Below are 13,569 nucleotides of genomic sequence, written 5' to 3' on the forward strand. Positions count from 1 at the left end.
TCTGGCAGGAGGCCCCCACTGTCCTCATAAAATGCCAAATAGTTTGTATTCCGCATTGAGGCCTCCCGGAATCATAGTTTTCATTTCGAAAATTCTCTGTGTCTCCATCCTAGACATCTTACTGATGTGGTTCCCTCCTCTCCAACTTCTAGGAACTTTGTCTATAGCAGCCAGTTGGGTTACTGTTGTGGGCAATTTTAAAATGTCTAGATAAAGAATGGGTTTCTACCCCTTTTTTGATGTTTCCTACGTGTTCCGCAATCCGTTTTTTCAGGGTTCTTTTAGTCCGGCCTATATACTGTAATTTACACGGACACTCTATGATGTAGATCACATTGTCTGAATGACAAGTCAGAAACTCCTTTATATTATGTTTGAACCCATTGGTTGTTGAGATTACCTCCTTAGTGTGTTTACCAAAGGAGGTAATTTTGCAGTTACAGCATTGTCCACATCTGATGAAGCCAATCAAATTAATCCATTTCTGTAAAGTTGGTTCTTTTTGGCGGGTTTCCCCCTTTTTTGACCGAGGCGACACTTGAAGCGGGGCAGGCCAGAAGTTCTATCGCAAACTGGGATAGCTCAGACCACAGGTCAAGCCTGCACACCCAGTAGTCAAGGGGTTCATCGCTCTTCAGAGTGTCGATATCTGCAGTTAAGGCAAGATAGCTGCCACCTGTCCTTCGAGTCGTTCTCTAAGGCTGGATCCCGAAGGGCTGTGGCGATGTGTAGGACTGAAAAAGCTCTGCATGTCCTCCATCAACAACACATCTGTAAAGCGTCCTGTCCTTGCCGCCGTGGTAGGAGGAGGATTACTTTCACCTCTTCCCCAGTTAGATTCCCATTGTGCTGTGACATCCCCCTTATAAGCTGACTTTCAGTAATTGGTGACATTTCCGCCACTTTCTGCTTATACCGGTGGTCTAGTAGCGTGGCCACCCAGTATAGGTCGTTCTCCTTCATCCATTTTATACGAGGGTCCCTTAACAGACATGACAGCATTAAAGACCCCATTTGCACAAGTTTGGATGCCGAGCAACTCATTCCCCGTTCCTCCTCCTCACTGACGTCATTGACAGTCTGTTCTCCCCCCCAGCCACGTACAACACCACGGGTCCCAGATAGGTGACAACAACGAGCACCCTGGGATGCCTGCTGTGGTTGGTCCTCGTCCTCCTCAAAGCCACATTCCTCCTCTGACTCCTCTTTCTCATACTCCTCTTGCAGCGTTGCCGCAGGTCCGGCAAGCGATGATGACAAGGCTGTTTCCTCTTCCTCTTCACGCTCATCTACAGCCTGATCCATCACTCTACGCAGGGCATGCTCCAGGAAGAAAACAAATGGGATGAGGTCGCTGATGGTGCTTTTGGTGCGACTGACTAAGTTTGCTACCTCCTCAAAAAGACGCATAAGCCTACAGGCATTGCGCATGAGCATCCAGTAACGTGGCAAAAAAATTCCCAGCTCCGCAGAGGCTGTCCTAACACCTCCGTTATACAAATACTCGTTGATGGCTTTTTCTTGTTGGAGCAGGCGGTCGAACATTAGGAGTGTTGAATTCCAATGTGTCGGGCTGTCGCAAATCAAGCGCCTTACTGGCATGTTGTTTCGGCACTGAATGTCTGAAAAGTGCGCCATGGCCGTGTAGGAACGCCTGAAATGGCCACACACCTTCCTGGCCTGCTTGAGGACGTTCTGTAAGCCTGGGTACTTAGACACAAAGCGTTGTACGATGAGATTCAACACATGTGCCATGCACGGCACATGTGACAACTTGCCCAAATTCAATGCCGCCAACAAATTGCTTCCATTGTCACACACCACTTTGCCGATCTCCAGTTGGTGCGGGGTCAGCCACTGATCCATCTGTGCGTTCAGGGCAGACAAGAGTGCTGGTCCGGTGTGGCTCTCTGCTTTCAGGCAAGTCAACCCCAAGACAGCGTGACACTGTCGTATCTGGGATGTGGAATAGCCCCTGGGGAGCTGGGGGGATTCAGTTGATGTGCAGCCAGACGCCGCTGCAGAAGAGAACTCAGCCGAGGAGGTCATGGAAGAGGATGAAGTAGGAGGAGTAGAGGAGGTGGCAGTAGGCCTGCCTGCAAGTCGTGGCGGTGTCACCAACTCCGCTGCAGAGCCACGCATTCCATGCTTGGCAGCCGTCAGCAGGTTGACCCAATGTGCAGTGTAGGAAATATACCTGCCCTGACCGTGCTTTGCAGACCAGGTATCAGTGGTCAGATGGACCCTTGCCCCAACACTGTCTGCCAGAGATGCCATGACTTCCTTTTCAGTCAAAATCATCCAGATACCTTCCACTGTGGTGTCCCAATAGCAACACATTTTTTGAAGGTCTCAGACTCGACCAGCTGGTATGGTAATAGCTGGCGGGCTAAGAGCTCCGTCAAGCCAGCTGTCAGACGCCGGGCAAGGGGGTGACTCTGTGACATTGGCTTCTTACTCTCAAACATTTCCTTTACAGACACCTGACTGTGGGCAGATGAGATGGAACTGCTGATGGTGAGAGGCAGAGTGGCGGGTGGTTGAGAGGGGGCAAGGAGGAAAGCAGTGGTTGACATGGCTGAAGATGCTGAACCAGGAGGAGGATGGTGGCTTTGAGTTTGTGTGCTGCTTGCACTCATGTGTTGATCCCATTGCCGTTTGTGATGTGAGATCATGTGCCTTCGCAAAGCAATTGTACCGAGGTGGGTGTTGGACTTCCCATGACTCAGTTTCTTTTGGCACAGGTTGCAAATCGCGTTGCTGTTATCAGAGGCAGACACACAAAATAATGCCACACTGCTGAGCTTTGTAATGACAGCATTCTGTTGGTGGCAACAGCATGCGTTGATTGGCATGCTGTCTGGCTGACCCCGGGTGCCGATACATGCTGTCTGACTGTGCAACTAGCTCCTTTCGACGACCTCCCCCTGCTACCAACTCGTCTCCTCCTTCTCATTGTCTCCCATTCTGAACGTTTCCCCTCTTCTTCTTCTCTTCGAGCCGGCACCCACGTGGCATCCACGGACACATCATCATCAACCGCTTCACTTGTATCCGACACCTCAGCAAAGGAAGCAGCAGCGGGTACAACATCATCATCATCATCACACTGTACGTTCATGTGTGTAATGCTGCCTGACTGAGACATATCCCTGTTATCTACATTCTCTGGCAATAATGGTTGCGCATCACTAATTTCATCCAACTGATGTGTAAATAACTCCTCTGAGGGATCAAGTGAAGTGGCTGTGGTGGTAGTGGTGGTGGTGGCGGCGGGCGGGAGAGTGGTAACTTAAGAGGTGACCAAAGCTGAGCTGGAGAAGGATGGTGCGTCAAGGTTCTTAGTGGAAGCTGTTGAAGTTTGGGTGTCCTGTGTAAGCCAGTCAACTATTTTCTCCGAATTTTTTTAGTTCAGGGTACGTGGCTTCTGAACACTGTGCATTATTCCAGGGCCAGTGGAAATCACAGCACCATGACCACGATGGCCCCTGCGGAGTGGCCTGCCTCTGCCTGTCATTCTTTTTAAGATAAGTGCTACTATGCGTCCAAGGTACTGTGCCACCCTATATAAGTGGTGGGCAGAGTACAGTCTGTGTGGGCCTGACACACACTGGCTTGCAACTGTGATTATATCACAGAAAAATATGAAATATAATTTATTTTTTTCTGCAAGGTATTTGTGAGTGAGTGACACCCTGTAACGGTATGAGTGGAGGCCTAGCCCGTGGCCACAGTACAGTCTGGGGCCAGACACACACTGGTTTGCAACTGGGATTATATCACAGAAAAATATTAAATATAATTTTTTTATCTGCAAGGTATTTGTGAGTGACACCCTGTAAAGGTATGAGTGAAAGCATAGCCAGTGGCCACAGTACAGTCTGGGGCCAGACACACAGTTGCTTGGAACTGGGATTATATCACAGAAAAATATTAAATTGATTTTTTTTTATCTGCAAGATATTTGTGAGTGAGTGACACCCTGTAACGGTATGAGTGGAGGCCTAGCCAGTGGCCACAGTACAGTCTGGGGCCAGACACACACTGGCTTGCTACTGGGATTATATCACAGAAAAATATTAAATAGAATTTTTTTTCATCTGCAAGGTATTTGTGAGTGACAACCTGTAACGGTATGAGTGGAGGCCTAGCCAGTGGCCACAGTACTGTCTGGGGCCAGACACACACTGGCTTGCAACTGGGATTATATCACAGAAAAATATTAAATATATTTTTTTTTATCTGCAAGGTATTTGTGAGTGAGTGACACCCTGTAACGGTATGACTGGAGGCCTAGCCAGTGGCCACAGTACAGTCTGGGGCCAGACACACACTGGCTTGAAACTGGGATTATATCACAGAAAAATATTAAATATAATTTTTTTTTATCTGCAAGGTATTTGTGAGTGAGTGACACCCTGTAACGGTATGAATGGAGGCCTAGCCAGTGGCCACGGTACAGTCTGGGGCCAGACACACACTGGCTTGCAACTGGGATTATATCACAGAAAAATATTAAATGTATTATTTTATTTCCAAGGTATTTGTGAGTGAGTGACACCCTGTTACGGTATGAGTGGAGGCCTAGCCAGTGGCCACAGTACAGTCTGTGTGGGCCTGACACACACTAGCTTGCATTTGGGATTATATCACAGAAAAATATTAAATCAATTTTTTTTATCTGCAAGGTATTTGTGAGTGACACCCTGTAACGGTATGAGTGGAGGCCTAGCCAGTGGCCACAGTACAATCTGGGGCCAGACACACACTGGCTTGCAACTGGGATTATATCACAGAAAAATATTAAATATATTTTTTTTATTTGCAAGGTATTTGTGAGTGAGTGACACCCTGTTACGGTATGAGTGGAGACCTAGCCAGTGGCCACAGTACAGTCTGGGGCCAGACACAAACTGGCTTGCAACTGGGATTATATCACAGAAAAATATTAAATATAATTTTTTTTATCTGCAAGATATTTGTGAGTGACACCCTGTAACGGTATGAGTGGAGGCCTAGCCAGTGGCCACAGTACAGTCTGGGGCCAGACACACACTGGCTTGGAACTGGGATTATATCACAGAAAAATATTAAATATATATTTTTTTATCTACAAGGTATTTGTGAGCGAGTGACACCCTGTAATGGTATGAGTGGAGGCCTAGCCAGTGGCCACAGTACAGTCTGTGTGGGCCTGACACACACTAGCTTGCAACTGGGAGTATATCACAGAAAAATATTAAATCAATTTTTTTTATCTGCAAGGTATTTGTGAGTGAGTGACACCCTGTAACGGTATGCGCGGAGGCCTTGCCAGTGGCCACAGTACAGTCTGTGTGGGCCTGACACACACTGGCTTGCAACTGGGATTATATCACAGAAAAATATTAAATAGAATTTTTTTTATCTGCAAGGTATTTGTGACTCACACCCTGTAACGGTATGAGTGGAGGCCTAGCCATTGGCCACAGTACAGTCTTGGGCCAGACAAACACTGGCTTGCAACTGGGATTATATCACAGAAAAATATTAAATTGCATTTTTCTTATCTGCAAGGTATTGTCTGTGACACCCTTTATGAATGGTGTGCACACAGTACGGTCTGTGACTGAGCCTGCAGCCTCTCACACACGGGCAGCCAGGCAACTGCAATATATATATATATATATATATATATATATATATGTATATATATTTTTTAAAAAAGCACACTGATGTACCAGCCCTATTTGGGGTGCTGTCAGGACGCTGTCCTTACGGCATATGAGTCTGTGGACACAGAACATTGCCCTAGCTAATGCTTTCCCTATTAGATCAGCAGCAGCAGCAGCACTGTCCCTCCTCTCACTGAGAATGCAGCTTCTGAATGAATCTAAAATGGATGCTGTCCAGGAGGTGGGAGAGTCTGGGAGGGAGGGTCTGCTGCTGATTGGCTGGAATGTGTCTGCTGACTGTGAGGTACAGGGTCAAAGTTTACTCAATGATGATGTATAGGGGGCAGACTGAACATCGCATATGTTCGCCTCCGCCGCGGTGAACGCGAACAAGCTATGTTCGCCGGGAACTGTTCGGCTGAGAATAGTTCGGGACATCACTACCTGCTACCCCAACAATCTTATCCTGTAGCTGCCACCAATACTGTGCCCGTTATGCTACCCAATGCCCCCAAATTATATACTGAAAAAATGTTACTACCTATAGTAATATGAAAGTCCTACCAATAGCAATAATTATCTTCCATAGTGCCCGACTTCCCACCCTTTAATGCCCTCCTGCGGTGCCTCCAATAGGTATAATGCTCACTGTAGTTCCATCAGTACTTATATTACCTTTCTGTAGTGCCCACAGAACTTAAAGTGTATATGTAGTTATAATGAGCCCCAACATAGTGTCCCTAGTAGGTATAATGCCCCCTTCTTTGCTCTGAGTACTTGCAGAGTCTCCTTGTAGTTATAACACCCCACATCGTGCCTCCAACAGGTATAATGCCCCATTTAGTGCACCCCTGTAGTTCTAAAGTCCACCCTATATAGTGCCCCAGTAGGTGTAATACCCATTATAGTGCCCCCAGCCCCCACTGTAGTTATATATCAACCCCCTCACACACACACACACCGACACATAGAAACATAGAATGTGTCGGCAGATAAGAACCATTTGGCCCACCTAGTCTGCCCAATATACTGACTACTATGAATAGCCCTTGGCCCTATCTTATATGAAGGATGGTCTTATGCCTATCTCATGCATGCTTAAACTCCTTCACTGTATTTGCAGCTACCACTTCTGCAGGAAGGCTATTCCATGCATCCACTACTCTCACAGTAAAGTAATACTTCCTCATATTACTTTTAAACCTTTGCCCCTCTAATTTAAAACTATGTCCTCTTGTAGCAGTTTTTCTTCTTTTAAATATTCTCTCCTCTTTTACCTTGTTGATTCCCTTTACACAATTTTCCCCTAAGGTCAGTAAAAGAAAAATAAAACTGCAAAAATACTCACCTGACTTCCCACTGCCTTAGGACCAAGTTTCCAGCTTCAGGCAGCCATGTTGAAGTCATCTTGGGAGTGCACAATGACATACTCATGTCACCTGAAACAACTGACTTGGCAACTGCCTTCGCAGTGATAGTAATTCAACTGTATCATTGTTCTAAGAACAGTAAGGCCTCTTTCACACGGGCGCCATATTTTTGGCTCGGATAAGAGGCGGGTGCATTGCGGGAAAATGCGTGATTTTTCTGCGCAAGTGCAAAACATTGTAATGAGTTTTGCACGCGCGTGAGAAAAATCAGCATGTTTGGTACCCAAATTGTATTATTTTCCCTTATAACATGGTTATAAGGGAAAATAATAGCATTCTTCATACAGAATGCATAGTACAATAGGGCTGGAGGGGTTAAATTTAAAAAAATAAAATAAAATTAACTCACCTTAATCCACTTGCTCGCGCAGCTGGCATCTCTTCTGTCTTCTTCTTTGCTGATTGCAGGAAAATGACCTGTGGTGATGTCACTCCGGTCATCACATGATCCATCACATGATCTTTTACCATGGTGATGGATCATGTGATGACCGGAGCCCTATTTTACTTTGCATTCTGCATTCAGAATGCTATTATTTTCCCTTATAACCATGTTATAAGGGAAAATAATAAATTGATCGGGTCCCCATCCTGATCATCTCCTAGCAACCGCGCGTGAAAATCGCACTGCATCCGCACTTGCTTGCGGATGCTTGCTATTTTCACGCAGCCCCATTCACTTCTATGGGGCCAGCGTTGAGTGGAAATCGCACAATATAGAGCATGCTGTGATTTACATGCAACGCAGAAGTGAAGAGTGAAAAACAACGCTCATGTGCACGGCCCCATAGAAATGAATGGGTCCGGATTCAGTGCGGGTGCAATGCGTTTACCTCACGCATTGCACCTGCGCGGAAAACTCGCCCGTGTGAAAGGGGCCTAATACAGTTGTATTGCCAGCTGCCCAGGGCCATATTTAGAGTTCATGCTGCCTTTTTGAGATTGTTTCCCACCGTGGCGGCCAAGTGGTGTCTGCCTCCTTTTGTATTTAATGGGAAGCAGTGCTACAGTTCGCAAGTCGGCGGTTTAAAGCTGCAACTGTGCCTAGAAGGGGCATGTCCCATCTTGGCACTGTGTCCAGATGGACACCGCCGCTAGTGTCTGCTTATGGTTTAGCTCCATTTAATGTAGTTAAGCCTTGAGCGGGTCCACTGCATTGAAAGTGAACAACTGCAGCAGAAACTGAATTTTTACAGCGCCAAAATCTGCCATGGATAAATGTACCCTTAGGCCTCTTGCACATGAAAGTTTTTTTTTTCCGTTTCCATTCCGTTTTTGGGCGTTCCGCATGCGGACCGTATACGAAACCATTCATTTCAATGGATCAACAACAAAAAAAGGCAGGTACTCCGTATGTTTTCTGTTTCCGTATTTCCGTTCTGTTCAAGGATAGAACATGTCCTATTATTGTCCGCATAACGGACAAGATTAGTACTGTTCTATCAGGGGCCAGCTGTTCTGTTCCGCAAAAAAACTGAATGCACACGGACGTCATCCGTATTTTTTGCGGATCCGTTTTTTGTGGACCGAAAAAATACTGAAAATGCCTTATGGTCGTGTGCAAGAGGCCTTAGGGTCACATTCAACATAGTGGCTGCTGCACAGCTGTCACATGTCGATGCAGCTAAAAGCTATGGTTCCATGCAGTCTACTAATGAAGTAAGTGCTGACAGGTTGCTGTTTGTTAATGGCCACAAGATTTTTCTGAAAAAGAAGTTAAGTGTACCTAACCATTTGAAGAACTTTATTAAAACTATTCTAAATGCCCTAAAATAGATTTTTGTAATATACTTAATTTTTTCCCATTTTACTTACATGTATCTATTGTATAGTGGAATCCTTTCACTTATAATGGTGTACAGATTTCACTCTGGAGCACACATCTCTGCTCCTGCCTGCTCAGTCCGCTTTCCTAAAGCCTGGCATAGAACATTGGTACAGGGTCTCCTGTACTGATATGCTATGCAGAGCTTTTAGCTGACCTGAGGGGGTACAGGCAGGGTTAGCGATGTGTGCTCAGTGGAATTTATACACCATTACAAGTGAACGGATTCCAAAGCGCAATAGATACCTGAAGTTTAGGGGTCTATTCTGAAAGTTAATTGTTAAAAAAATTAAGTCAATTGCAAAAATGTATCCTTATGTGTTAGTTGGTGTCCTGTTTTGCTGTCATTTGCTGTCTTAAATAGGGGGTTTCATCTAGGGTCTTTCAAGGATCTTTATTTGGGGGTGTAGATAAAGGGTGCCACAGGCAGATCCACTGCTGATGTGGCAGCCACCTTGAATGTGTCTCAGCGTCAAGTTCAGAGGATAAAGATTTGAAGAGACTGGAGACATTTTGGACAAGGCCAGGTCAGGCCGACCCCGCAAGACAACTGCTCGAGAGGACCGTTTGTTGGCTCGAAAATCCAGGGCCAGACCATTTTCCACTGCAGCAGAGCTCCACGAGACCTGGTCATCTGAAGTCCCAGTGTCAATCAGAACAGTTTGTCGGATTCTGTCTCGAAATGGCCTCCATGTTCGAATCAGTGCCCATAAACCAGCACTAAACAAAAGACAATTGAAAAACCGTGTGGCATTTGCCAAGGGCCACAGCCTGCTAAAAGGATGGACGCTGGAAAAGTGTCAGAAGGTGGATTTTTTAGATGAATCTTCTGTTGAATTACATCACAGTCGCCACAAATATTCCAGGAGACCTACTGGAACCCGCATGGAGCCGAGATTTACCCAGAAAACAGTGAAGTTTGGTGGAGGCAAAATCATGGTCTAGGGTTACATCCTGTATGGGTGTGTGCGAGGGATCTGCAGGGTGGAAGGCAACATCAATAGTCTAAAATACCAAGAAATCTTAGCTACCTCTTATATTCCCAACCATAAAAAAAGGCCAAATTCTGCAGCAGGATGGTGCTCCATCGCATACTTCCATCTCCACATCGAAGTTCCTTAAGGCGAAGAAGATAAAGATGCTCCAGGATTGGCCAGCCCAGTCACCAGACATGAACATCATTGAGCATATGTGGTGTAGGATGAAAGAGGAAGCATGGAAGACAAAACAAAAGAATTTTGATGAACTCTGGGAGGCATGCAAGACTGTTTTCTTTGCTATTCCTGGTGACTTCATCAATAAATTGTATGAGTCCTTGCCAAACCAGATGGATGCTGTCCTTCAAGGTCATGGAAGTCATAAAAGATATTAAATTTGGATCTCACTGCACCACTACTTAATTTGCTGACATATTTTAGGATTTGCAGTAAAGTTGTTGTTCAATTTCTGTATAGGCAACAAAACTTTTGTCTTGCCAAAATTTGACCTTTCTGTCTTGATTAAATGATAAATCTTTTTTCAGTGAAACTAATTTATTTCAGTGCATTAAACATCATTTGGGGGGGGGGTTAGCTTTTCATATGAGCTATTTCTAACATCAATTGATTAATTGTCAGGTTAATAGCAGGAGTTTCTACAAAATAGAGAAGCGACAAGACTTTTGTCAGGGACTGTAAAGCAGCTTTTTGGCCCCAGAATCTGTAATTCCAAGATTATTCCAATCTTCTATGGAGGGAGCCTGGAATGAATGACATTTGCCAGTAGGGATCACTCTCCCATCTATCCAAAGTGTAGCCTGCATTGTGTACACAACCCTCCCTTTAAAATGTGCAGTAGCTGTCCTGATGCCGGTGCCCACCCCATTCCCTCCCGACACATCCCAACAGCCAAATTCTCAAGAACACAGTGCAATACTGTAAAACTTACACTGTTGCTGGCTGTGTCTGGACTTCTTGCACTGTGAAAAAGCCGGACAGTACTTCTCATTGGTTCTCTTTGAGCAGTAGATCATGTGATATTTCTATAGAGCAGGTTGTAACGGATGTGGCGCTACCTAATTTATCTATTTTTTTTTATTTGTTTTAGCTTTACACAATAACAGCATTTTTGAAATAAAAACAATCATTTTTTTTGTCTCCATCTTCTGAAAGCCATATTTTTATTTTTTTTAGCAATTGTCTTATATGGGGCTCATTTTTTGCAGCATGAGGTGACGGTTTTATTGGTATTATGGTATTAAAAATGATTGTATTTCTTTCAAAAATGCTGTTATTGTGTAAAGCTAAAACAAATGCAAAAAAATTGATAAATTAGGTAGTGCCACATCCGTAACAACCTTCTCTATAGAAATATCATATGATCTACTGCGCAAAGAGAGCCCACGTGACATAGCAGACATAGACATAGCAGAGCTGGAGAGGGTCCAGAGGAGAGCAACTAAAGTAATAACTGGAATGGGGCAACTAGAGTACTCTGAAAGATTATCAAAATTAGGGTTATTCACTTTAGAAAAAAGATGACTGAGGGGATATCTAATTACTATGTATACATATCAGGGGTCAGTACAGAGATCTATCCCATCATCTATTTATCCCCAGGACAGTAAATGTGACGAGCGGACATCCTCTGTATCTGGAGGAAAGAAGGTTTGTACACAACCATAGAAGAGGATTCTTTACGGTAAGAGCAGTGAGACTATGGAACTCTCTGCCTGAGGAGGTGGTGATGGTGAGTACAATAAAGGAATTCAAGAGGGGCCTGGATATGCCTTCCTCTGGATCAACTTGCAGGATGACAGGCCGAACTGGATGGACAAATGTATTTTTTCGGCCTTATGTACTATAGTATGTACTATGTTACTATTTTGGAGTACATATGACTTTTTGATAGCTTGTTATTAGAGTTGAGCGAACACCTGGATGTTCGGGTTCGAGAAGTTCGGCCGAACATCCCGGAAATGTTCGGGTTCGGGATCCGAACCCGATCCGAACTTCGTCCCGAACCCGAACCCCATTGAAGTCAATGGGGACCCGAACTTTTCGGCACTAAAACGGCTGTAAAACAGCCCAGGAAAGGGCTAGAGGGCTGCAAAAGGCAGCAACATGTAGGTAAATCCCCTGCAAACAAATGTGGATAGGGAAATTAATTAAAATAAAAATTAAATAAATAAAAATTAACCAAAATCAATTGGAGAGAGGTTCCATAGCAGAGAATCTGGCTTCCCGTCACCCACCACTGGAACAGTCCATTCTCAGATATTTAGGCCCCGGCACCCAGGCAGAGGAGAGAGGTCCCGTAACAGACAATCTGGCTTCATGTCAGCAGAGAATCAGTCTTCATGTCATAGCAGAGAATCAGGCTTCACGTCACCCACCACTGTAAGAGTCCATTTTCATAAATTTAGGCCCAGCACCCAGGCAGAGGAGAGAGGTCCCGTAACAGAGGATCTGGCTTCATGTCAGCAGAGAATCAGTCTGCATGTCATAGCAGAGAATCAGGCTTCATGTCAGCCACCACTGCAACAGTCCATTGTCATAAATTTAGGCCCAGCACCCAGGCAGAGGAGAGAGGTCCCGTAACAGAGGATCTGGCTTCATGTCAGCAGAGAATCAGTCTGCATGTCATAGCAGAGAATCAGGCTTCACGTCAGCCACCACTGCAACAGTCCATTGTCATAAATTTAGGCCCAGCACCCAGGCAGAGGAGAGAGGTCCCGTAACAGACAATCTGGCTTCATGTCAGCAGAGAATTAGTCTGCATGTCATAGCAGAGAATCAGGCTTCATGTCAGCCACCACTGCAACAGTCCATTGGCATATATTTAGGCCTAGCACACAGGCAGAGGAGAGGTTCATTCAACTTTGGGTAGCCTCGCAATATAATGGTAAAATGAAAATAAAAATAGGATTGAATGAGGAAGTGCCCTGGAGTCCAATAATATATGGTTATGGGGAGGTAGTTAATGTCTAATCTGGACAAGGGACGGACAGGTCCTGTGGGATCCATGCCTGGTTCATTTTTATGAACGTCAGCTTGTCCACATTGGCTGTAGACAGGCGGCTGCGTTTGTCTGTAATGACGCCCCCTGCCGTGCTGAATACACGTTCAGACAAAACGCTGGCTGCCGGGCAGGCCAGCACCTCCAAGGCATAAAAGGCTAGCTCTGGCCACGTGGACAATTTAGAGACCCAGAAGTTGAATGGGGCCGAACCATCAGTCAGTACGTGGAGGGGTGTGCACACGTACTGTTCCACCATGTTAGTGAAATGTTGCCTCCTGCTAACACGTTGCGTATCAGGTGGTGGTGCAGTTAGCTGTGGCGTGTTGACAAAAGTTTTCCACATCTCTGCCATGCTAACCCTGCCCTCAGAGGAGCTGGCCGTGACACAGCTGCCTTGGCGACCTCTTGCTCCTCCTCTGCCTTGGCCTTGGGCTTCCACTTGTTCCCCTGTGACATTTGGGAATGCTCTCAGTAGCGCGTCTACCAACGTGCGCTTGTACTCGCGCATCTTCCTATCACGCTCCAGTGCAGGAAGTAAGGTGGGCACATTGTCTTTGTAGCGTGGATCCAGCAGGGTGGCAACCCAGTAGTCCGCACAGGTTAAAATGTGGGCAACTCTGCTGTCGTTGCGCAGGCACTGCAGCATGTAGTCGCTCATGTG

This window comes from Bufo gargarizans, chromosome 2, assembly GCF_014858855.1.
Source record: "Bufo gargarizans isolate SCDJY-AF-19 chromosome 2, ASM1485885v1, whole genome shotgun sequence".
NCBI classification, from domain to species: domain Eukaryota; kingdom Metazoa; phylum Chordata; class Amphibia; order Anura; family Bufonidae; genus Bufo; species Bufo gargarizans.